This window comes from Furipterus horrens, unplaced genomic scaffold, assembly GCF_987537825.1.
Source record: "Furipterus horrens unplaced genomic scaffold, mFurHor1.1.pri manual_scaffold_8, whole genome shotgun sequence".
NCBI lineage: Eukaryota > Metazoa > Chordata > Mammalia > Chiroptera > Furipteridae > Furipterus > Furipterus horrens.
In genome coordinates, this window is record NW_028327178.1 from 97672195 (window position 1) to 97695766 (window position 23572).

Below are 23572 nucleotides of genomic sequence, written 5' to 3' on the forward strand. Positions count from 1 at the left end.
AAGGTGGAAAAGACATGATTCTTATCTTTGGGGTAATTCAGTCTGGGGTGGGAAAAAGATATATAAACAGATCATTGCAACAGAGTTTGCTAAGTGTAATAATAACAGCTTTTGCAAAGTGTCAAGGGAAGGCATATTGGTTATGAAGATTAAATGAGATTACATGTGTGAAAAGCACTTTGTGAGCTATTCAAATATTAGTCATTATTATAATCTTCAAAACAACTCTCAGAGAAAGGCTTGGATTATTATCCCCTTAATTTTTCTGTTATAAAAGCTATCTAAGTACTTTACTACAAATTTCAAAATAGAGAAAAGAAGAACTCACTTGTGATTCAGCTGCTTTAACACTGGCATCGTTTTACATTTTGCTAAGTTTCATTAGTGTCTTTATTCCTGGAATTCTATTTTATTTTATTTATGTAATGCTGCATAGATCACAACACTGATTTTTTCCTAAGTTGAATTAGCTACATTTTTCCATGTGTACAATCGTGTCTTAGGTCACATCCATGCGTAGGGGGAGTTAGAGTTGACATGTTTCTGCTCAGTTGTGACCCAAACCCCACACTGCTGGTTCCTTATGAATTACTGGGACCCTTCCTACAAATGGTCATGTAGGTTCCCTGTCTTCCATGGCCCCTCTGCCAGTCCTGTCATGAAGCTGTGCCTGGTATTCATGTCACTTTCCTCTATGATCTCTGGATGACCCTGAAAAGCTTCTCTGCCTGCTGATGAGAAGCTACCCCCCTGTCCTGAGCTCTGTCCCCACAGCAAAGGGGAAAGTGGCCTCTGTGCCCTGCCGAGTCACATCAGTGAACCAGTCTGTGCCCACAGTAGACGCCTGAAATTGAGAGATGGCCATGCTCACCCCACCTCCTCTCCTTTTATTCTCTTGTAAAGCTGATCCTCTTAGGCTTTCATTTCCATCATTCCACCAAGACAGCGCTGGTGAAGGTCGCCTGTGATCCCCATGTTTCCAAGTCCAATGGCCGGTTCTCAGCCATCATCTTATCAGCAGCATTTGACACAGCGATCACCTTTTCTTCCTCAAAGTGCTTTCTTCAGTCATTCTCCAGGACATCGCAATCATGGTAGTTTCTCCTTAGTCCCCTTTGCTGTTTTGTCCTCATCTCCTGGACTGCTGAAGATTGGCCAGCCCTGGTACATACTTTCTCCAGCTCTACTCGCTACTCAGGTGATCTCACCCAGTCTTGTGGCTTTACATGTAGGTGGATGGTACCAAAAATGATCAGCCTGACTTGGATCTCTTCTCTGAGCTGCAGTTTCACATGTTTGACTGACTACTCAACATTTCCATATAGATGTCTAATAGGCCTCTCAAACACTACTTGGACCAAAACCCAACTCATGGTTTCTTCCTCCCCCAATCTGCTCATCCCACAGTTTTCTCCATTTCAGTAAGTGACATGTCTGTTCTTCCAACTGCTTTGGCTAAAAATCTTGGAGTTACCTTGATGGTCCTTCTTTTAGATTCTGCATCCAATCAACAGATCCTTTTGTCTCTCTTTCAAAATATGTCCTGAGTCCTACCACTTCTCACTACTTCTACTGGTGTTATCCCAGTCTAAGCCACTAGCATCTGTCACTGGATTACTGAAATAGTCTCTTCACTGGTCTCCCTGCATCCGCCCTTGTTCCCCTGTAGTTTAGTCTTAACATGGCCACCAGAGCGATTCTTTTTTTTTAACAGTTCAAGTGACAGTCATCATGTCACTTCTCTGCCCCAAACCTTACATTTGGCTCTCATATCATTCACATTAAAAGCCAAAACCTTACTGTGACCTAAAAGAGCCTATAGGATTTGGGCCACTGACCTCATCTCCTATTGTTCTCCTTCTAGGTCACTTCATTTTAGTGCAAGTAGCATCCTTGCTGTTCCTCAGATACACTTGAGGGCCTCGGCATTTGCTGTTTCCCTCTGCCTGGAATGCTTTTTTTTTTTTTTTAGTTTGCAAGGCTCATTCCCTCACTTCCTTTGGATCTTATATCTCCTGCAGTAGATGCCTCTATATTTCATATTACATGGATGGATACTTTCTGGACAGGCCTTGTATAATGCATATATATATATATATATATATATATATATATGTTTGTTTATTACTCACCCTCTTGCTAGACTCTAAATCCTATGTCATGACATCAAGAGCTTTGTCTCTGTGCCCTAAGCAATTAGTAGAGTGGTATCGAGGTCATTAGTTCATGTTTAATAAATATACATATTTTTATGTTTGCCAGCTCTTATGCTTTTCTCCTCCTATGTCACAGGAGTATGTTCTACTCAAATCTTTTCTCCAATGAGGTAAAATAATACAGTGCCCAGCTTACTCTCTGAACCTTAGTTGCCTCATCCATAAAATAGATCTGATATTTTATGTGTGCTTTATTGCCCTCTGAAATCTCTCAATTCCTGCATTTTTTGGGGGGTGGTGGTTTTATTACCTGTGATTACCTGTGCTAAAGTTTATCTAATACAGCTGCTCAGATTCAGCAACGTGTCCCAGTCATTTCCGAGTCAGGTAGGGTTTGATGGGATTTTCTTTCACTTCTACCAGCTTTGTAAGGACTTTTTTTAATCAATAAATTTCTGTAGCTTTCTGAAGGAGCTACAGAAGGAAGGGGTTATGATTGTTATCTTTTGTTAATTAAAGAAAAACAGAAGAGTGTGGTTGGCCACGTGAACGCACCTTTCAGATCTCCCGTTTCCGGGTGCGCACCTGACTGAAGGCTCCAGCTGCTGCATCGTGTTTACTATTGCGTCTGTACTGAGGCTGTCCTCCCCATGGGCTACCTTCTATAGAAAATTAAGGAAATTTACAGAAAACTAAAAATTAAGTAACTTGCCCATAACCATTTAATGATCAGTAGAGCAGGTGAAATAAAATTCATATCTGAGATGTTCAAAGCAGGCTGGGCACGCAGAACCAACTTATCTGAGAAAAAGTAGGAGAAAGTAGACGGGCCAGACTCACGGGAGACATGACAACTCTTTTAAAATACTTCAGAAAGCGTTACATGAGCGAGGAAGTAAACTTATTCCAAATGGCTCCAGAGGGAGGAGCTTGATGACTCTCATGTGGTTATCTCCTGCCAAGATTTTCCCTTCTGAGCTCCAGCGTCGTAAATTTAACTACACTCTGGACTCATCCACTTGCATGTCTCAGAGGCATTTCATACTTAATGTGGCCAAAGCTCATTTTGGCTGCTTTTCTTCAACACGTGTTCCACTGTTTGGGTTCCCAGACTCAGTAAATTACTTTGATGTAGTTTTTCATGCTAAGAACACAGACACCATCATGGACTCCTTCCTCTCCTTCACCCTGGACCTCTAATTGATGGGTCACGCCAGTCTCCGGGTGTATCGAAAAACCGTAGCTTGTTCATTTCTCTGTATCTGTTATCTATGGCTGTGTAATAAAACTTAGTAGCTTAAAATAACAAACAGTTATTAGCTCCGTTTCTTTGGGAGGAGAATCCAGGAGGAGCTTAGTTGGGTCCTCTGGCTCAGTGTCTCTGAGAATACTTCAAAGTGTCAGCTGTGGCAGCAGGTATCTCTAGATTCAACTGGAGGAAAATCAACTTCCTAGTTCACTCTCATGGTTGTTGCTAGGATTCAGTTCCTTGCTGAGTATTGACCTAATGTCTCTCTCCATTCTTTGCCATGTGGGCCTCTCTATTAGGGCAGCTAGTACCCTGCCTTCCTTCAGAGTGAGTGAGAAAGAAAGAGAAGGCAAGGAAGAGGGAGGAGGGGGTCTTTATCACCTAGTCTCGAAAGTGATAGCCCAAAAGTTTTGCTATATTTTATTGAGAGGAGTCACTAGGTCCAGCCCACATTTAAGTGGAGATTTTGCATAAATACCAAATGCATCATTACCAGGCTGGTAGGGTCATTGTGAGCATCTTTAAGAAGCTGCCTGCAACAGTGTCCCAACAGCTACTGTGACCTACAAGCTGTTGGTCACTGCATGCTTTTCTCACAGTCATATCTTGCCTGTTCCTTCCTCTCCAGACCCATGGCCGCTTTTCTGGTTTCCCTCCTCTTTCACCTGGACACTTGCAAAAGTCCCCCAGCTGGTTTTCCTGCCTCTTTCTTCTCCCATCCATGTCCTGTTTCTGACCTTGTGGGTGAAGCAAGGATTGGTGATGGTGGTGTACGGCTCCTTAGTGATAGGTGAGGGATTTAAGCTGGTGAGAGTGGGTCACCAAGCTCCATTCTCAGAATGCCATTCATGTGATTGTGGCCGGGAACCAGGATTGGGTAGCAGTTGTCACCCCGGTCCTGTTTCCAGGCAGGATGCCAGGGGCCACTGAGTGACCACTTGATTCACTCCAGCCTCATGAGCTGTTGGTTTTAGCATCACTTCCATATTTCCTAAATGCAGAGACAGAAAGTATGTGCCCTCTTCCCCATGGCCTCCTTCAAGGCTATTTGAAATTTTTTTTTTTTTTGGTGGGACATGTCCTGCCAGATCCAACTGTCCCTTCACAAGGTAAAGGCCTCCCCTGTTTTTTAGAAAGCATGGAATAGTGGAGGGAATGCAGGCTCCAGAGCAGGTAACTCTGAGATGGGATTCCTATTCTGTTATAAATTAGTTGTAGATTCTTAATCTCTCTGAGTCTCAGTTTCTTGGTTTGTAAAATGGGGATAGCAAGGCTTAGCAAACAAAGATGAAATAAATATGAGAAGGTAGGCACAGAGGCTATAGCACAATGCCTGTCCTATGGTAGGAACTTGTACCAAACTGTTTGGGACGAGAAGTATAGAGAATACATGGGGGACTCCCGAGGGGCCCACCGTGGAGGTGGTTTGCACACCCTCACAGATCTTGTGGATTTGGTCCAGGTGTTCAGTGACGGGAGCAGGAGTCTGGCAGGGAAAGCCACAGCTCTTCTCCACAGGTGTCTCTGGACCAACTTCTGGTGTGATAATAGTAACGGCTGATATTCCAAGCATTTTTGTTAACTCAGTTCTCACAGCAACACCAGGAGGTAGGAGTGGCCATTCTCACTGTGTGTTACACACGAGGAAATGAAAACCCAGAGGTGTTGAGGAACTTACTGTTGCTTGGCCATGAAGTGGTGCCAGGGTCTGCGTTAACCACTACACGGCCACTGCTCCATAACATGACCTCTGTACAGCTCTTAACCCACCACGGGTTTAGATACTCAACAAATCCCTCTGTTGTCTTTATAGTGTCAAATAGTCCCTCCAGGCCTTCTGGGATGAGGTGGGCCATTTGTTATATAGGGCCATGAGTCAGATGGGAACAAATCCTGCTGATTAAGAATCTGGTAAGACAATGGCTGGAAGTGTTTGTTATATACATATCAACAGCACTTGTTCCCATCTGAGGGTGCCATATTATTCCAGAACGCTGCATGGCCCCGGCTAGATACTCAGGAACTGCTGACTTAATTTGTTAATGCATTTAGCAAACACTGAGCACCTACTATGTGCCAGATAATGTGGCGATGTCCCATGGTGGGTAAAGAGACTGCTGCCCTTCCTAGGTGCTGGGCTAGTCTCTAGGCGCTGAGAGTCTAGCTGAAAGATAGAAGTTTAGGGAAGGCAGGTTTTCATTCCACACGGTGAAGTTTTGTCTCTCTCGGAGCTTTCCAGAGGGGCAGTAGCTTTCCTATGGAGGGATGAGTTTCCTACTCTTGGAGGTGTTCAAGCAAAGTCAGAATGGCCACTTGGTGGGGATGTTGTAGAGGAGATAAAAACATCAGCGATGTGCTTGCAAGAGAAGATTAAGGTCCTTTCCAATTGCTAGGAATTAACATTTAAGAGAAACCTGGATGCAACAAACTTGCCATAAACACAAGACTGCACCTTCTCAAAGCCGGTGGCTGCAAATCAGTGTGAGGAAAAGGGGGCAGTCACTGGGTTTCCCAAGGTAGGAATTTGATGGCAGTGCTGACTTAGGGTGGGGGTGGAATTGTAGCTCCCAGTCGAGGGGACCTCCTGCAGCTATAGAAACCACTCTTTGGAATAGACAAAGGACACGTTGCAGACACCCTGTGGTTCCCAGCACCGGCCTGGAAATCAGCAACCCAGGAATGGTTGTTACCCGCCACTTGGACAGGAAATGACGCAGACAAAACCTTGTTTTTCTGCTGCAGGAATTAAAGTTCAGAGGCAGCTGCAAGGAAATCAATACCGAGCTGCTAAACCCTTAATGAACAACAGCAAAAGGCTGATCATGTTGCCTAAAACAGCTTTTCTCAAAGCTGCTTGTCTGGGGTGGGAGCATTAATAGGAATTGATTGAGTTCCTGCCGGGTGTGGTTGCGGAGCGCAGCTCCATGGTGCGGGGAGAAGTGGTTTCCGCGAGTTTGAGTCCCGCTGGGCGACTGTGTCATCCAATCTGCTGTTGGTGGCTTGGGTGGGTGGGGGCCGTCTTGTGGTTAGGCCTGTATGACACCACTCGTCCCTCTTCCCCTGATCCTGGGTCCTCTGCTCAAGGACCCATCGCTAGATGAGAAACAAAGTCCCAGCTTTACAGAAAATTGAGCAAATGCTTGGAATTTCAATTGGAAGCCTTCTGGAGGAAATGCAGATGGAGAAGGTTGCTCAGGCCGCCAGGCTTAACTGGGTTTCATACTCACTTTTCCTTAAACCTGAGTTCGAGAGAATGAACAACTTGGCAGGAAGAGGGGCACGTGGCACATCAGCCATCAGTGAGACATGGTCCAAGTTCACACCCCCATTGATCCCCAAAGCCAGTGCTCCTCCTGAGGGAGCTGGAAGCATAGGCAGCAATTTCCTTTTCAGGGCCTGCGCAGAGACGGGAAGGGTTGTAGAAAAAGATGTTTCCCAGTGAGCTGTTTAACTTGTGTGACTTTCCGCTTCCTCATCTCTATCAGTGGGCACACAATTTCTACCCTATTTCCCATGCAGAATTGTTGTGAGAACCAAATCAAATCACATCTGTGGAAGTGCTTGGTGAGCTGAATTGCTTCCTCCCGCTGAATGGAACGTGATGCTTTTATTTGTAATCTGGAGGACGAAGCCTGAGCAACAGAGTAAAAAAATAAACAACAGGGGACTGGCATTTCTGGGAGCACTTCTAGGTTTCTGGTACTGCAGGAGAGTCCACAAAACTTCCTTAAATCCTCACAGCATCCCCCTGGGCAGGCATTAACACTCTTATTTTTACAAATGAGGCAATGAAGTAGGATGATCAACCAGCAGGTTTGCCCTTGATAAAGGATTTCCTGGGGCACAGGACTTTCTAACCCCTGGAAAGTTCTGGGCAAACCAGGACAAGCTGACAACAGACACTCAAGTGCAGGAAGGTTGAGTGACTTTCTCAAACCTCCATGACTGGTCCGTGGCAGGGTCAGATGGGAACATGGGTCGGTGAACCTAAGACGCCTGTTCTTTCCTTACTCCCCTCCACTTCAACTCTAGCTGGGCTGATAAAATGTGTACATCTGAGTCCACTGCATATCAAGGGGCTGCAGTAGTCACTGTGAGGGGGCTTAATAGGAAAGAGAAGACTTTTTTATAAAGGTAAGTGCTTGGCTGTACAGCCTGAAACTTCAGTCTCAGATGGTTCTCTTCCAAAGGTTTTCTTAAGAGTGTACATAAGTTGGATATAGACATGAATAAAGTCCTGCATTATAAGCCAGGTGGTACATTGACTGGCATCTTTAGAGGGCCTGTTAAATTCCATTTGGTGGGTCTCAAGAGCAGAGGCATCTTTAAGTGAAGGTATTTTGCGAGGTGTGCCGTCCGACTTCCTGATTGGGTGTGTGCTAGGAGGAGCCCAACAATTGCATCTGGTGACCCGATGAAGTCCTCCCTTCCCGCAGCCATGGAACTGACCTCCTTCTCTGCACAATATTCCTCAGCGACGTTCCATCAGCTCCTGAATCAACTCAGGCTCTTTAGCTTGGCTGACAATGTCCTCCGGGGGCTGGTCCCAGGTCCGTTCCAGTCTCGTCTCCAGGCTCACCTGGCCTGGACCCCAGTAACTCCCACCTGTGTGGAGTCTCCAGGCTCACTGTGCTGTTGCTGCCCCACCCCACTCCCACCTGTGCTTCCAAAATTCCTCCTCCCACATCCGTAGGCACTCACTTCCTCCTGCTCTTCAAGATTCAACTCAGGCAGCCCCTCCTCCAGGAAGATTCCCCTGGCTTGCTCCTGTGTCCCACCCCGCTTTACGTGGCCTCCTTCAGTACTGTTTTAAAACTCCCACCAGGTCGGCTTTTCCCACTGGATTAGGAGTCCCTGCGGGGCAGAGGCTGATTCTATTGTATCATGAGGACTCCAAAGCTGCTGTTGAAACAGACTGGAGCAGGAGAGTGACAGGGGGCTGTTGTTTACTTGGCGTTGGCTCTGTGAGCTCCCGTAGCCATCTGTGACAGTGATTACCCCGACTCTCAGCACAATAGATTGTGGAACAAGGAACTCGGCAATATTGCAATCATCAGTTTCAATTGCTGTGCTGAGATGGGATTAGGGAGTACCAAACTGACAACCTGGCTTACTCTAAGGGCTAAATTAGGAACAAGATTGGCATGCTGGTGAGAAAAGGCATGAGCCTGAGAGGGCGTGTATGTGAGAGGGAAATTTGGGAGTGCCACTCACAGCTGAAGTCAGAGGGCCCTCGGGTTCAGGAATTAACTCTTGCCAGGGAGGCCACTTGACAGAATTAACCTCTCGTTTATAGCTCTTCTCTCAGTTTTTAAGTATAATAAATTGGTAAATTCCATAATGGAATTTGTCTATAGACAATAACTTGTCTATTGCCACTGTCTCATTAGTGTCTGGCATGTAATAGCAGCTCAAGAAGTATTTGTCGAATGGATGAATGACCAATCTAAAAACTGCTCTCTGCCTCTACATAGCTGCTTTCTGTCTAGCCCTCCCTAATCCTTTAAACCAGTTTGCTATTCTCCATCCCATATCCTTACAGGTCCAGGGAAGTGAGCCCCCGTCTCTGCCCACACCATCTTCCTTCTCGTTATTTGGTGCAGAACTGCTTGGGCTCTGGTGCACGTCTGGGACAAGGACCTGTAACCTGCTGTGGGCCCTGATCCTGGGCGTTGTATATTGCTTGGCATCTAGACCTTGGCTTACCTGTGTCCAGGGGCTTGGTCAGCCCCTCTGCTCCCAGTGCTCACCACTATTTTGGTCCAGTCTGGCATTAGCACTGTGGAAACTGTCATTTGTTTGGGATTCTTGGCGAGCCTGTAGACAGTTCAGCTCTAGCTCGGGTGAGAAGAAGACCATGCGCATTTGCAGCCAGTACCTCTCCTTAGCATACCGTCCATCTCTGGCTGCTGCCCCCATCTCACACCACCACCTTTAAGATGTCAGAGTAGGCTTCCTCTTTTTTTAAATTTTATTTTCAAAGAATATTTATTGTTTTGAGAGAGAGAGGAAAGAGAGAGAGAGAGAAAAACATCTATTTGTTATTCCACTTAAACATTCATTTGTTAATCCATTTTTCTTTTTTTAAAGATCTTATTTCTCTTTAGAGAGAGGGGCAGAGAAGGAGAGAGAGAGAGGGATCGAAATGTGGATGTGTGAGACATGCATAGATTGGGTGCCTCACGCCCCAACCAGGGACTGGGCCCGCAACTCAGGCCTGTGCCCTGACCAGGAGTGGAATTAGCGACTTTTTGCTCTGTGGGGCGACACCCAACCCACTGAGCCACACTGCTCAGGGTTCATTGGTCGATTCTTCTATATGCTCTGATTGGAGAATGAACCCACAACCTTGGTGCATCGGGATCATGCGCCAACCAACTGAGCTACCTCGTCAGGGCACTCCTCCTTATCTGAGAGTTGAAAAGCCACACATTTATACAAGTCTTGGGTTTTGTGGTATGATTTTGGCATTAAAAACAGACACTTAGAACAATAAACCCATGTATATAATTTCTGATAAAGTACCAAGAATATACAGTGGGAAAGGGCAGTCTCTTCACTAAATGGTGCTGCGAAGATGACAGCCACATGCAAAAGAGTGAAATTGGACCCTATTTTACAACATTTTAAAAATCAACTTACAATGGATTAAAGACCTAAACATAAGCTGAAAACTGTAAAACTTCTAAAAGAAAACATGGGGGAAAACTCCTTGACATTGATCATGGCATTGATTTTTTGAATCAGATACCAGAAGTGATAGCAACAAAAGCAACATCAAACAAGTGGGGTGCCATCAAATTAAAACGTTTCTGCGCAGCAAATGAGATCATTAACAAAATGTAAAGGCAACCTGTGGAATGGCAAAAAATTTCCAAACCATGTATTTGAGAAGGAGTTACCTTACAACTCAGTATCAGAAAACCAAATAACCCAATTATGAGCAAAGGACATAAAAACAACATTTTTCCAAAAAAGTCATACAAATGGACAATAAGTATCATCATCATCGGCAGCCGTCCGTCTCGAGAGATGATGGCGTAGCTTCTTGAGAGTCTATCTGCACTGCCGAGAATGGCTGTGCAGTCCGACTCGGGAGTGACAATCCCTGCCGCACTTGTTACAGGTGAAGGCAGATGGCTGTTGTTGCTGCTGTTGACGCTGCTTCCGCCTCGATCTTTTCTGGACCGCCTCCTCGTTGCGCGCAGCCTCTGCACGTGACGTACCTTGCCTGACCGCGAGCCTCCAGGCTAGGCGGTCGTCTGCTTGAACTTCCCATGTGTTGAGATTGATGGAACATTGTGTCATGTCCTTTTTGCAGATGTCTTTGAACCGCAGTTTTGGGCGCCCTGTCATCCTCTTGCCTTCTGCTAGCTCGCCGTAGAGGAGGTCTTTGGGAATATGGCCTGCATCCATTCTTTTGACATGGCCGAGCCACCTGAGGCGTCTCTCACTAAGAACTGCATGCAGACTGCTCATGTTGGCTCGCTTCAGCACCTCGGTGTTGGGGACCTTATCCTGCCAGGCGACATGCAGGACGCGTCGCAGGCACCTCATGTGGAAGCTGTTGAGTTTCCTTTCATGCCTTGCGTAGGTGGTCCACGTCTCGCTGCCATAGAGGAGAGTGCTGAGTACGCAGGCTTGGTAGATGCACAGTCTGGTTTTCTCAGTGAGGCTGGAATTGTTCCACGCTCGCCGGTTCAGTTTGGCCATAACTGTGGCTGCCCTGGCGATTCTCCGGTTGACCTCCAAGTCGACTGACAGAGAGCTCGAGATGGTGGACCCGAGGTAAATGAAGTCGTTGACAACCTCCAGGGTGTATCCGTCGATGGTGATGCATGGGGGAGTCCCCGTGCCTTGAGCCATAACGTTCGTCTTCGTCAGGCTGATGGCTAGTCTGAACTCCTTGCATGCGTGGGAAAGGCAAGTGACTAGCTGCTGGAGTCCCTCTTCGGAGTGTGATGTCAAGGCTGCGTCGTCGGCGAAGAGCATCTCATGGATGAGCACCTCTTTGACTTTGGTCTTGGCTGGTAGACGGGCCAGGTTGTAGAGCTTGCCATCGGATCTGGTGTGAATGAAGACACCCTCGCTGCAGTCCTTAAAGGCGTATTGGAGGAGCATGGAGAAGAAGATTCCGAACAGCGTAGGCGCGAGGACACAGCCCTGCTTTACTCTGCTGCTGACTGGGAAGGCCTCAGAGGTTGCGCCGTTGTAGGACACCGTGCTGTGCATGTTGTCGTGAAAGGACATGACCACAGCAAGCAGATGTGGTGGACAGCCAATCTTCCGTAGCAAGCTGAAGAGTCCGCTTCGACTGACCAGATCAAATGCCTTCGTGAGGTCGATAAAGGCGAGGTAGAGTGGTTTATGCTGCTCGTGACACTTCTCCTGCAGCTGGCGTAGGGAGAAGATCATGTCCACTGTTGAACGGCCAGCTCTGAAGCCACACTGGGACTCTGGGTAGACGCGGGAAGCAAGGGTCTGCAGGCGGGCAAGAGCGACCCGGGCGAATACTTTGCCGACGACGCTGAGGAGAGAGATGCCCCGGTAGTTGTTGCAGTCGCTGCGGTCTCCTTTGTTCTTGTACATGGTGATAATGTTGGCGTCTCTCATATCCTGGGGGATGTAACCCTCCTTCCAGCAGAGACAGAGTAGATGGTGGAGCGGCTGTAGCAGGACTGGTTTCCCGCTCTTTAGGATTTCTGGAGGGATTCCGTCGCTTCCTGGTGCTTTCCTGCAAGCAAGGCAGTCGATGGCTTTGCCGAGCTCTGCCGCAGTAGGTGGGGTGTCTAGCTCCTCCATGACTGGTAGGTCTGGGATGGCGTTAAGAGCAGTGTCTGTTACGGTGTTCTTCGTTGCGTACAGCTCGAGGTAGTGCTCGGTCCACCGCCGCATTTGCTGTTCCTGGTCAGTGATGACCTCACCTGTCTTGGACTTAAGGGGGGCGATCTTGGAGGGGATTGGGCCTGTTGCCTTCTTGATACCCTCATACATTCCTCGTGCGTTGCCTATATCGGCGGCTTCCTGGATGCTTCTGCACAGGTTTAGCCAATAGTTGTTGGCACAGTGGCGGGCGGTCTTCTGGACTTTGTTCCTGGCAGCCCGTAGAGCTTGAAGTGTACTGGGAGTGGGCGTGGCCTTGTAAGCCAGTAGGGCCTTCCTCTTAGCCTCGATCACGGGTTCCATTTCTTCCCAGTGAGCCTCGTACCAGTCAGCGTTCTTCCCCTCTTTCTTCCCGTAAGCAATAATGGCGGAGTTGTATATGGCGTTGCGGAGACATGACCAATTGGATTCGATAATGTCATCTGCCGCCATTCCCTCGCCGAGTGCATCTTCCATCTTGTTGATGAATTGCTGGGTCTTAACTGGGTTGCTGGCACAACTGGTGTTGATGCGTGGGCGACCCTTCATCTTGGAGTGGTGCAACCTCTTTGGCATTATGCGCACCTTGCTTACCACAAGGGCATGGTCCGTGTCGCAGTCTGCACTGTGGTAGCTGCGGGTGAGGAGGGTGCTGCCAATATCCGTTCTTCTGATGATGTGAAAAAACATTCAATATCATTAAGCATCAGGGAAATGCAAATCAGAACTACAATGAGATATCATCTCACACCTGTTAGAATGTTTATCATCAAAAAGACAAGAAATAACAAGTGTTGGCAAGGACGTGGAAAAAAGGGAACCCTTGTGCACTGTTGGTGAGAATGTAAATTGGTATAGCTCCTATGAAAAATAAATTTAAAATAAATTTTAAAAACTTTAAAATAGAACTACCCTATTATGCATAAATTGTACTTCTGGCTGCACATCCAGAGGAAAGAGATGAAACAACTATCTTGAAGAGATATCTGTACTCCCACAGTCATTGCATTATTGTTCACAATCACCAAGACATGGAAAAAACAGCCTACGTGTCTGTTGACGAATGAATGAAGATGTGGTATCTCTATACAATGGAATATTATTCAGTCATGAAAAGGAAATCCTTCCATTTGAGGCAACATGGATGAACCTGGAGGACATTGTGCTAAGTGATATCAGCTAGAGAGAGAGAGAGACAAATACTGTGTAGTGTCACTTATATGTGGAATAAAAAAAAAGTCAAAGTCATAGAAACAGAGAGTAGAATGGTGGTTGCCAGGGGCTGGAGAGGGGGCATGGGGAGATGTTAGTCAAAGGATATAAACTTTCAGCTGTAAGATGAGTGAGTTCTGAGGATCTAGTGTACAGCGTGGTGACTATAGTTAATACTGTATTGTATTCTTGAAATTTGCCAGAATATTTTCACCAAAAAAAAAAAGGTAACTATGTTAGGTGATGGATATATTAATTAATAACTTACTTGATTTTGGTAATCATTTCACAGTGTATACATATATCAAATCATCATACTATCTATTTAAGTATATTATAATTTTATTTGCCAATTATACCTCAATAGAGCTGGGAAAAAAGTCTTGGGTTTTATTTTAAAAAGATGGTTTGACTTTGGGTGGTGGGCACACAGTGCAGTTACAGATTTTGGAAGTGTGCTCTTGAAACCTATATGATTCTATTGATCAATGTCACCGCAATAAATTTAATGAAAAAAATTAAAAAAGAGCCATAGAAATTAGAAATTAGGTTTCTGGAGGTCTCCTAAGGAAACAGTCAACTCTGGTTGGACTGGATCAGAACTGGCCACTCTGGATAAATTGTAGTCACATCGAATGCTCTGTGTGTGCATGTGAGTCTGAGTGTGCACATGCATGGTGTACATGACATGTTAACCTCTGCGGGAGTGCGCACACACACACATGACACAAACATGTGGAGTGTAATGGGGTGTACACGTGTGGCATGTTCATGGCATATATGACACGTGGGTGGCGCACGCTCATGACGTGCACACATGTGTTTATATGCATGTGATGTATCTGTATGGAGTAAACATGGTGTGTATAAATATTGTTTGGCATATGTGTGCATATAGTTTGCATAGCATGTATAGTTTGTGTGTACACATTTATGGTGCATGTGGGTGCACATGGTATACATACAGTTGTGGAGGTGTGAGTGAGGGGAATACATGGTGCATATACATGTGTGTGGTGTTGGGAGGGGAATCCTGAGGTCCAGGGAGGACCTCAGTGTCCTCAGGGGCTACTCAGGACACTTTGAGCAGGAAATGGCCTGAAGGATGCACTGCGTGGAGTCGCAAATTCCAGAAGCTCGAGGCAAAGCTGCAGTGGGAGGTCAGGCAAGAGAGCAAGAGGCCTATTGAGACACGGCCAGGCACCAGGCCATGGGTAAGGGGGTGCTAGCATCTGCTCTCTCGCAGCTGTGCAGGCTGGGCCAGCTGGCTTACAGGGCAGCCACTGGGAAGGAAACGCGGTGGCACCTGCCTCCGTTGGCCGCCATGGACAAGGTTTATTAGCACCCACGCAGTGGCAGGTCCTGCATAAGGTGCTGAAGATGCGGAGGCGGAGCAGATGTAGTTCCTGGCAACAGAAAACAAGGATGAGGACTGAGATGCCGGGGTGCCAGGGGGTGGGGAAAGGGACGGAGGCTCAAAGCACTGGACAGTAAAAGGCACGAGGGAGAAGTAGGTGTTCCTGCGGTGGGTGTGGGCCACTCTGAACAGAGGCTGCCCCTCTGCTTGGAGTGAGGAAGAGGGCTGGCGGTTTCCCCTGACTCTCCACGTTAGAATATATAGTGTATATTTGTGAGGTTATTATAAAGGAAGAGCACATTAGTTCATTTTAATTAATCAGGAAATGTGTCTACCACAAAAATAGTCTCTGACATCATTTCTAAAAGGAAGTCATTTACTTCAATCTGAAGCTTCCTTGGTTCAGGCATCCATAGGGTCTTGAAGCTAGAACCATCCTGAAATAGACGGAGGTTGGAGAGGAGGAGATATATTTGGTGATACAGAGAACAAGACTCCAACTTTACTGTGTTCAGGGCTGAATATCTATGCTTTTCTACAAATATTCTTGAGCTTTATTCTGGGATACAGTTAAGTTTCTTGGTAACTTTATGATCCTTTTGGACCTTATACTAAACCTTTGTTTGGCAAAATCACAGTGACATTTGACCTAAAGTTAATTTTGTTCTGTTACTGGGATGAGATCCTTTGGAGTATTTGATCCAAAGCCCAGGGTTTTGAGGTGTCCCAGGAGGGCCGTTGGGGATAGGCATTATTCCTTGCACTAATGTGAGCTCCCAGTTCTGTTTCCTCTGATGCTTTAGGGCCAGTTTTTCCAGCCATGATAACTCCCTTTCACACACGTTCTGATCAGTACTCTACTGTATATTCAAGGATAACTTCTACAGAGCTTCAGAGATTTTTTTCTATGAAACTTGTTTTTTTTCTAGCACTTTCCCTGAAAACTCTACCATTCTGAGCCTCTCTGAACTCACAGCTCCATCTTCTTAACTTAGGGCGGCAGCCAGGCACTGACTGTGGGCCTCTCTCTGCACTACAACTTGGAAACTCTCTCCAGGCAGCGACCTGAGAAAACTGTAGGGTCACCCCTGGCTGGTTTGGCTCAGTGGATTGAGCGTCGGCCTGCGAGCTAAGTGTCGCTGGTTCGATCTTCCAGTCAGGGCACATCAGAGAAGGAAAACTCTGACTCCAAAAAACCTCCGCTGCCTTGCGGCATACCTCTTCAGGGGAAAGGCTAAGGGAGTAAACCCCGACAGAAAATCCGGAGCCGGAGTCCCTAAGGCGGTTTGACGTTGTAGTCAACACCGGCAACTCCTGCGGCGCACCTGAAGCCAAGCTGTATTGACTCCGTCTTTCCCTTGGACCCTTCAGCTGCAAAGAGAGGGGGGGGTCTGCTGCATGGGCAACAGCAGACCCTCCATATCACCCTGCCCAGGCTCTGTAGCTTCAGCTTCACTGGAGAGGACACTCCAGCGTCATCGCAAGATGTCGATTCAACACGGGAGGAGACAGATACCGTGTCACTCCCGAGTCGGACTGCACAGCCATTCTCGGCGGTGCAGATAGACTCTTAAGAAGCTACACCATCGTCTCTCGAGACGGACGGCTGCCGACGACGATATTATAAAGCGAAGCTGGAGCCCCCTCCTGGTTCTGCTGGCTTCCCAACCTCCTTCCTACCCATTTTCCCCACTGCATCCCAGAGACACAGGCCACTAAATCCGGTCCCTCCAGCCCCTGGTATTCAGCCCACCTCCAAACCCCAGACTTCTGGGAAAGCTTTATCAGGTCATTTGGGAGGCGAGAGCCTGAATTTTTGCCGTGTTAGCAAAAATGATGTATGGTGGCAAACGCTGGAGGATAAAATATTGTAATCAGGAGAATGTCCCCTCCCTTCCTCCCTCCTCCTCTGTCCCTGTGTCTGGTGCTCACTGATTTCTGTGGAGTCAGCAGATGGATGGATGGCTTTTGCTAGTGCTTTGCTAGAGTGATAGAATGTGTGGCAGGAACAGCCCCGCAGGCTCCTCAGAAAAAGAGGAACAGGAATGGCTCAGGGACCTGGAGGACCTGAGAGGCGAAATGGGGTGGGCATATGTCAGAGTGAGCAGGACATCCCTGCTGGGGCCCTGCCCACATGCTCTGTCAGACACCAAGTCTTTGCTAATGTGCGTGGTGGTCCAATCCCTGTTACTTGACCTCCAAAACTGGACAGTTTCAGCAGGCTTTTAGTTGGCATGCTCAACTACAGTCTAGAACCTCTCAATCCTTCCATCCAACATACAGCCATAATGATTTCCCTTGTAGTGCTCCCTCACTCTCACGCCTTCCAAGGCTCCCCATTGCCCATCAAGTCTTGTGCACACCCCACGGTCTCGCATCAAAGCCTCTACATGACATCATTTCATCTCCTGGCACTCCACTGGGATACCATTGGCCAATTATGCAAACAGATATTTCAAAACCTGGCTTTCTGGTCTTTTCCTCCTATTCTTCCATCTTGGCCTTTGGGAAATCCCACCTGACATTTCAGGCCCACTGGAAGCACCATCTTTACCATGCTGCCTTTGTAAGGCCTGTTGCCAGACGCTGTTTGGTTCTGTTACAGTATTTATTTCTCAAGGCCTGTGGTTACTATTACTCATGTTTATGTGAGTCTCCACCATTAGACTGTGAGCTCGTGAGGACAGCATCCTATTTCTTCTTCTGTCCTCTTTCATGGTTCACATATATTCAATTAAAGTGATGAGTTGAAATTTGTTGGATTAAAGTAATTGCAAAATACCCTATGCGATGCAGCAAAATTAACATTATAGCAGTTTGGGGGCGAGTCCATCTTTGTAAAAACTGTTGTCTTTATGGAGAAGAGATGAGGAACTATTCTATAGAGGAATTCTGGGCGTATCATCTGAAGGACTTTCTGTCACTATTTTGTGGTGTATCCATGAGTTTTTGCTACATAACAACTAACCTCAAAAAGCTCAGTGGCTTATAACAACAGTTTATTTTACTGGTTGTGATTAAACCTCTTAAAACTCTCTGAACTTCATTTTCCTCAGCCACAAAATGGAGACAAAAGTACAATTACTTATTGGGAGGATCAATAGTGATCGAGCCACTTAAGATACTTTGCTAGCCTTTTTTTTTTTAAAGTATATTTTACTGATTATGTTGTTACAAAAGTCCCAATTTTTTTCCCTTAGCTCCCTTCTGCCCAGTACCCCGCTTCCCTCCAGCAGTCTCACCCCCCTCCCTTAGTTCATGTCCATGGGTCATGCATATAAGTTCTTTGATTTCACCCTTTCCTATATTATTCTTAACTTCACCCTGTCTATTTTGTACCAACCAATTATGCTTCTTAATCCCTGCACCATTTCCCCATTTCTCCCCCTTCTCCCTCCCAGCTGATAACCCTCCAAATGATCCCCATACCTATGATTCTGTTCCTATTTTGGTTTGCTTAGTTGGATTTTGCTTGTATTTTTTAGATTCAGTTGTTGATAGTTGCGACTTTGTTGTCATTTTAATGTTCATAATTTTGATCTTTTTTTCTTAAGTCCCTTTGACATTTTATATAATAGCTCGGTGATGATGAGCTCCTTTAGCTTTACCTTGTCTGGGAAGCACTTTATCTGCCCTTCCATTCTAAATAATAGCTTTGCTGGATAGAGTAATCTTGGTTGTAAGTCCTTACTTTTCATCACCTTGAATACTTCTTGCCAGTCCCTTCTTGCCTGCAAAGTTCCTTTTGAGAAATCAGCTAATAGTCTTATAGGCACCCCTTTGTAGGTAACTCTCTGCTTCTCTCTTCTTGCTTTTAAGATTCTCTCTTTATCTTTAACCTTTGAGATTTTAATTATGATGTGTCTTGGTGTGGTCCTTTTTGGGTCTAGCTTGTTTGGGACTCTCTGTGCTTCCTGGATTTGTATGTCTATTTTCTTTGCCAAATTTGGGGAGTTTTCCTTCATTATTTTCTCATATAAGTTTTCAATTTCTTGCTCTTCCTCTTCTCCTTCTGGCACCCCTATGGTTTTGATGTTGGCACATTTAAAGTTTTCCCAGAGGTTCCTAAGCCTCTCCTCATTTTTTTCAATTCTCTTTCCCCATTCTGTACTGGTTGACTGCTTTTACTTCCTTATGTTCCAAATCATCGATTTGAACCCTGGTTTCCTTCCCTTCACCATTGGTTTTGCATGGATTTTCCTTTGTTTCATTTAGCATAGCCTTCACTTCTTCCCTTATGCATTTGCTGTACTCAGGCATATCTGTCAAGTCTGTGGTCATCTTTATCACCAGTGTTTTGAACTCTTCATCTGTTAGGTTGGCTATTTCCTTGTTTGTTAGGTTTGCTATCTCCTCATCACTTAGTTCTCCCACTGGAACCTTAGTTCTCTGTCTCCTCCTCTTGACAGGCTCCTGTGTTTGTTTGCCTCTGTGTCTTAGGTAGAACTGTTGCCCCTGTCATGTTGTAAGGGGCGGAGCCTTAGGTATTTGTCAGTACAGGGCATCCCATTTCACCATGTTGTGGCGCTGCATGTGGGGGAGGGGTCCGAGAAGGAACAGTGCCACTTGCTCTGCACTCGCCTCTGTTCCAGGCACTTCTCCCATTTCATATGGGACTGGCACCTCTCTAGCTGTTATCCTGCCCATTGCTCCCACAGTGGGTGGATCTGTGGACATTCTAGGACCATGGGGGTCCTTTAAACAAGTGGACTCTGCTGAGAGACTGGCAGTTTCTTCCTTCACCCCAACTCCCACTGGTTTGCACAGTCAAAAGTAATGAGGCTTTATCTTCCCTGGTGCTGGGACCGTGAACTGTGTGGTCTGGTCTGGTGCTGGTGCTGGTGCTGGTGCTGATGCTGATGCTGGGAGTGCTCCTCAGGTGTCCCTCCCTATTTTTTAAAACACGTGACTGTGCTTTCTACTGGCCTGCAGCTGCCACCGCTCCTGCCACCACCACACCCCGTCCTTTCCACCTCAGCTGCGCCCCTCCTACCTGTCTGGATGACTATTTCTTCTTTATATCTTTGTTTGTTGGACTTCCATGCAACTCGATTTTCTGGAACTTCTGGTTGTCTCTAGTTTTGAGGTAGTTTTATTCCTTCTTAGTTGTGGAGGGAGATGCAGTGTGTCTGTCTAGGCCTCCATGTTGGCTGGGCTCTTTGCTAGCTTTTTAATGTGAGACCTGTGTCATGAGCCCAAGCTGGGGAAGAAGCCAATGGGAGCAGATGTCCTTTGTGGTCAGCAGGTGGAGAAGGTGAGAGAGGACGTGGCTGCAGAATGCAGAGCCTCACTTCTCACTCCAGCCAGTCTGCGTGGGGGTGTCACCTCTCCATCCCCAGCCAGAGTGGGGCTCAGCCTCGGGTCCCATGTCCACACACAGTCTTCTGGGCTCAGACCTGGCCAAGTGCCCATCCCTCTTCAGCTCCTGCTGTCCCCCAGACCTCACAGTGTGTCTGCACGGAGTAGCGCTAGGAGGCGCGAGCGCAACATCGGACACACAGCGCAGCCTCGGTGTTTTCCGCCAGCGCCGAAACACCAATTCGCAAGTTTACCAAATGAGCAAGAGCTTATGCACCCATCTGTTTCAGAGGTTTCTTCACGCAACAGACTTTACAGAAATGCCACCCGTTCATCTCTTACAGGCATCCACCAGGATGTGGAAATGGCTTGGATTAACTTGTTAAATCCATCAAAATGGTATCTGTTAAAATGGGATTTTATGTGTTGATCACATAAATATTCATAACTCCATGGCCATGCCCAAGCTCATAACATTTTCTTCTGCTCCCCTGCCCCTCCGTTGGCAGAAAACATCACATGACAACAAAATGGGGCCTGTGTTATTTCCTTGACACCGTGTTGGGACACCCCAGAGTGGGATGCTGCCAAGAAATGGTGTTTCTCACAGACAGCATGTAGCTGCTACTGCCATGCCCGCCATCCTGTGCACAGCTCACTCATGGCCTCCTGCCTCTGCCATTCCCAAGCACACCGAGCTCTGGCTTTATCCATTAAACTCATGTCGTTTCTTTTGGAGAAAGAAATCGATAGAAATTGATTTGAAAATGTCAAACCTTATCAACTGCCAACTGTCATTCCCAGACAGATATTTTACGGATGGTGTAAATGGTCGATCCCGCCAAGGCTCTTCCCCTGGTGTCACAGTCAACCCACAAATGTTCTCTGCAGGCCCATTAGGAAGTGGGGCACAGTGGCGAAGTTTGTAGGCTCAGGAGCCAGGCCCCATTATTTAATTGCTGTGTCATTTTGGGAAAGTTATTCCACTTCTCTGAACCTCAGAGGTCGCATATTGCACCTGAGGATAATAAGAGAATATATGTCAAAGGGTTGTGAGAATTAAATTATAACCCATGTAAACCACTTACAAAACATGTAAACATGAGATTGTGATAAACATTAATCACTCTTTATTATTCATATGCCATTTGACTAGGCATGGAAGGCGGTAAGTAAGGCCCACTGGGGGAGGCAAGGCACACACAGGGAAATTGGGCAATAGACACATGGAGAGATTACAGAGGCTGGAGTCCCAGGTCCTGGGTTTGAATCTCTGCTCTGTCATGCATTAGCCCATGACTTTGAGCTCGTTCTCTGGAACTTGGTTTCACCTGGCACATGGGGCTAAATCACAGTGACTGAAAAGCAAGCTTGTTAAGTGCTCCTACTTATGAAACCACTTTGAGGGCATGGGTTAGTAATTTTATGATACCCATGAAAAGGTCATTCCGTGGTATGAGTGGTAAGTGCTAAATGCCAAATGTGTGGGACAGAGAAACTTTCCATGTCAAGAGACATTTTGGGCAGGGCTTGCCATAAAAGGCCTACCAAAAAGGGTGGGATTGGACCGGGCTGTGTGAGGGGGTCAGCTTTGGAGATTCCAAAGAGGAGTGCCTGCATGTATGGGGCCTGTCGCATAATAGCAAATGCAGGGTAAACATCTGGATTATTACAGCCAGGTGTTGGTAACTACCTGGCTTCTGCAAAGAGCATGGCTCCAAGGGGGCAAGGGCTAGGCCAGCCCTGACCGGTGCGGTTCAGTTGGTTCAGCTGGTTGGGCATTGCCCTGCAAAGAGTAAGGTTGTTGGTTCGATCCCCGGCCAGGGCACATGTCTGGTTTGCGGGTTTGGCCCTGAGTTGGGGCATGTATGAGAAGCAACTGATTGATGTTTCTCTCTCACATCAATATTTCTCTCCCTCTCTGTCTCCCTCTTGTTCCCTGTCTCTAAAAAGAAAGAAAGAAAAAATTTTTAAAAATAGCGTTGAGGCTGGAACATAAGGCAGGGGATCATACAGTTGGTCCAAAATGGTGAGGATGTTGGCAGTGGCAATGGAGAAATGCAGACACATGCAAGGTCTTCTTTGGAGGCAGAGCAGTCAGGACTTGCTAATTTATTCATTAAGGTCATTGATTCAACTGTGTTAGGCTCTCTGGATATAGCAGCACATAACATGAACAAACATGTGCTTATGTAGCTTCTGAGCTGGTGGGAGGTGGAATGCAGGGGAAGGGGAGGAGTCAGGAGGAGGGTTTTCTGCCCAAGGGGTGATGTGCTGCTATTTGCTTCGTGATGTGGCTTGGAGGCCCCTAGTCACAAGCTGCTAAGGTGCTTGGCTCGTCCTGACTACTCCAGTTCTTCTCCTTGGTGAAGGTCTGGAGCCTTTTCTGGGTGGTTTGTACGTTCTGTGTCCCACCATCTACATCCTAGTGCCAGGGTTGAATGGGAATAAATGGAGATACATGTCTGTGTTCACGTTCTGGAAGGTTACTCTTACAGTCTCTCCACTCAGCTTGCATGGCTCTATCCATGACGCAGGTCCACATGGTGGTGTTATACTCCGCAAGGTGCTGTTTATGATCAATTCACCTTCCTGCTCCTTTAAAGCCATGGGAGGCCTCATCTCCTTCCCTGCATTTAGGAGCATGCAGCAGCTTTCTGGTTGAATCTGACCTTCAACGGGTCCCACCTGGAAGGTGATCCCGCTTCCACTGCACTTTTCATGTGTCATAATCAAAGCACTTACTTCCACATTTTAATACATGACCATGTCTTGCCAACCAAGCAACACTGGCTGCATCGAACTAAGAGGACATGAAATTCTAGAGGAGAGACAGCATTGATAAAAGCGTGGAGGCAGGAGCTTTAGGGAGTTTGGGGACCCCTCTGATGATGACAGTCCATCCGGTCTATGCCTGGGATGCCCTTTGAGAGGTGGCTAGTGTTTCTCTGAGTGTCTGACACCAGCTGGTAGGCCACCTTCACCTCCCTTCTGGGGGGAATGGTTGGAAGAGGCCTCTCACTTAGAATTAAAAAAAAAAAAAAAAACAACGATCCTAGTGAACATAATTTCAGCAATTACTGATGTTCAGTAATTATGCTAATGCTCATTCATGAAGGGCTGTTATTTGCTCAGCGTGTTCTGTGCGCATTATGTCCTCACCTGACTAACAGCGTTTTTGCACGGCACATATGGTTTGCCTGCCACGTTAAGTGATGTTTGCATTGGAGCTCATCAAGACATGAGGGTGAGCAATGAAGTTCTGTTCCCACCCACAGCCAACATTTTCTGATGCGCTTTAAAAAAAAAAAGGTTTTATTTATTTATTTTTAGAGAGAGGGGTAGGGAGGGAGAAAGAGAGGGAGAGAAACATCGATGTGAAAGAGAAATATTGATTGGTTGCTTCTCGTACATGTCCTGTCCAGGGGATCAAACCCA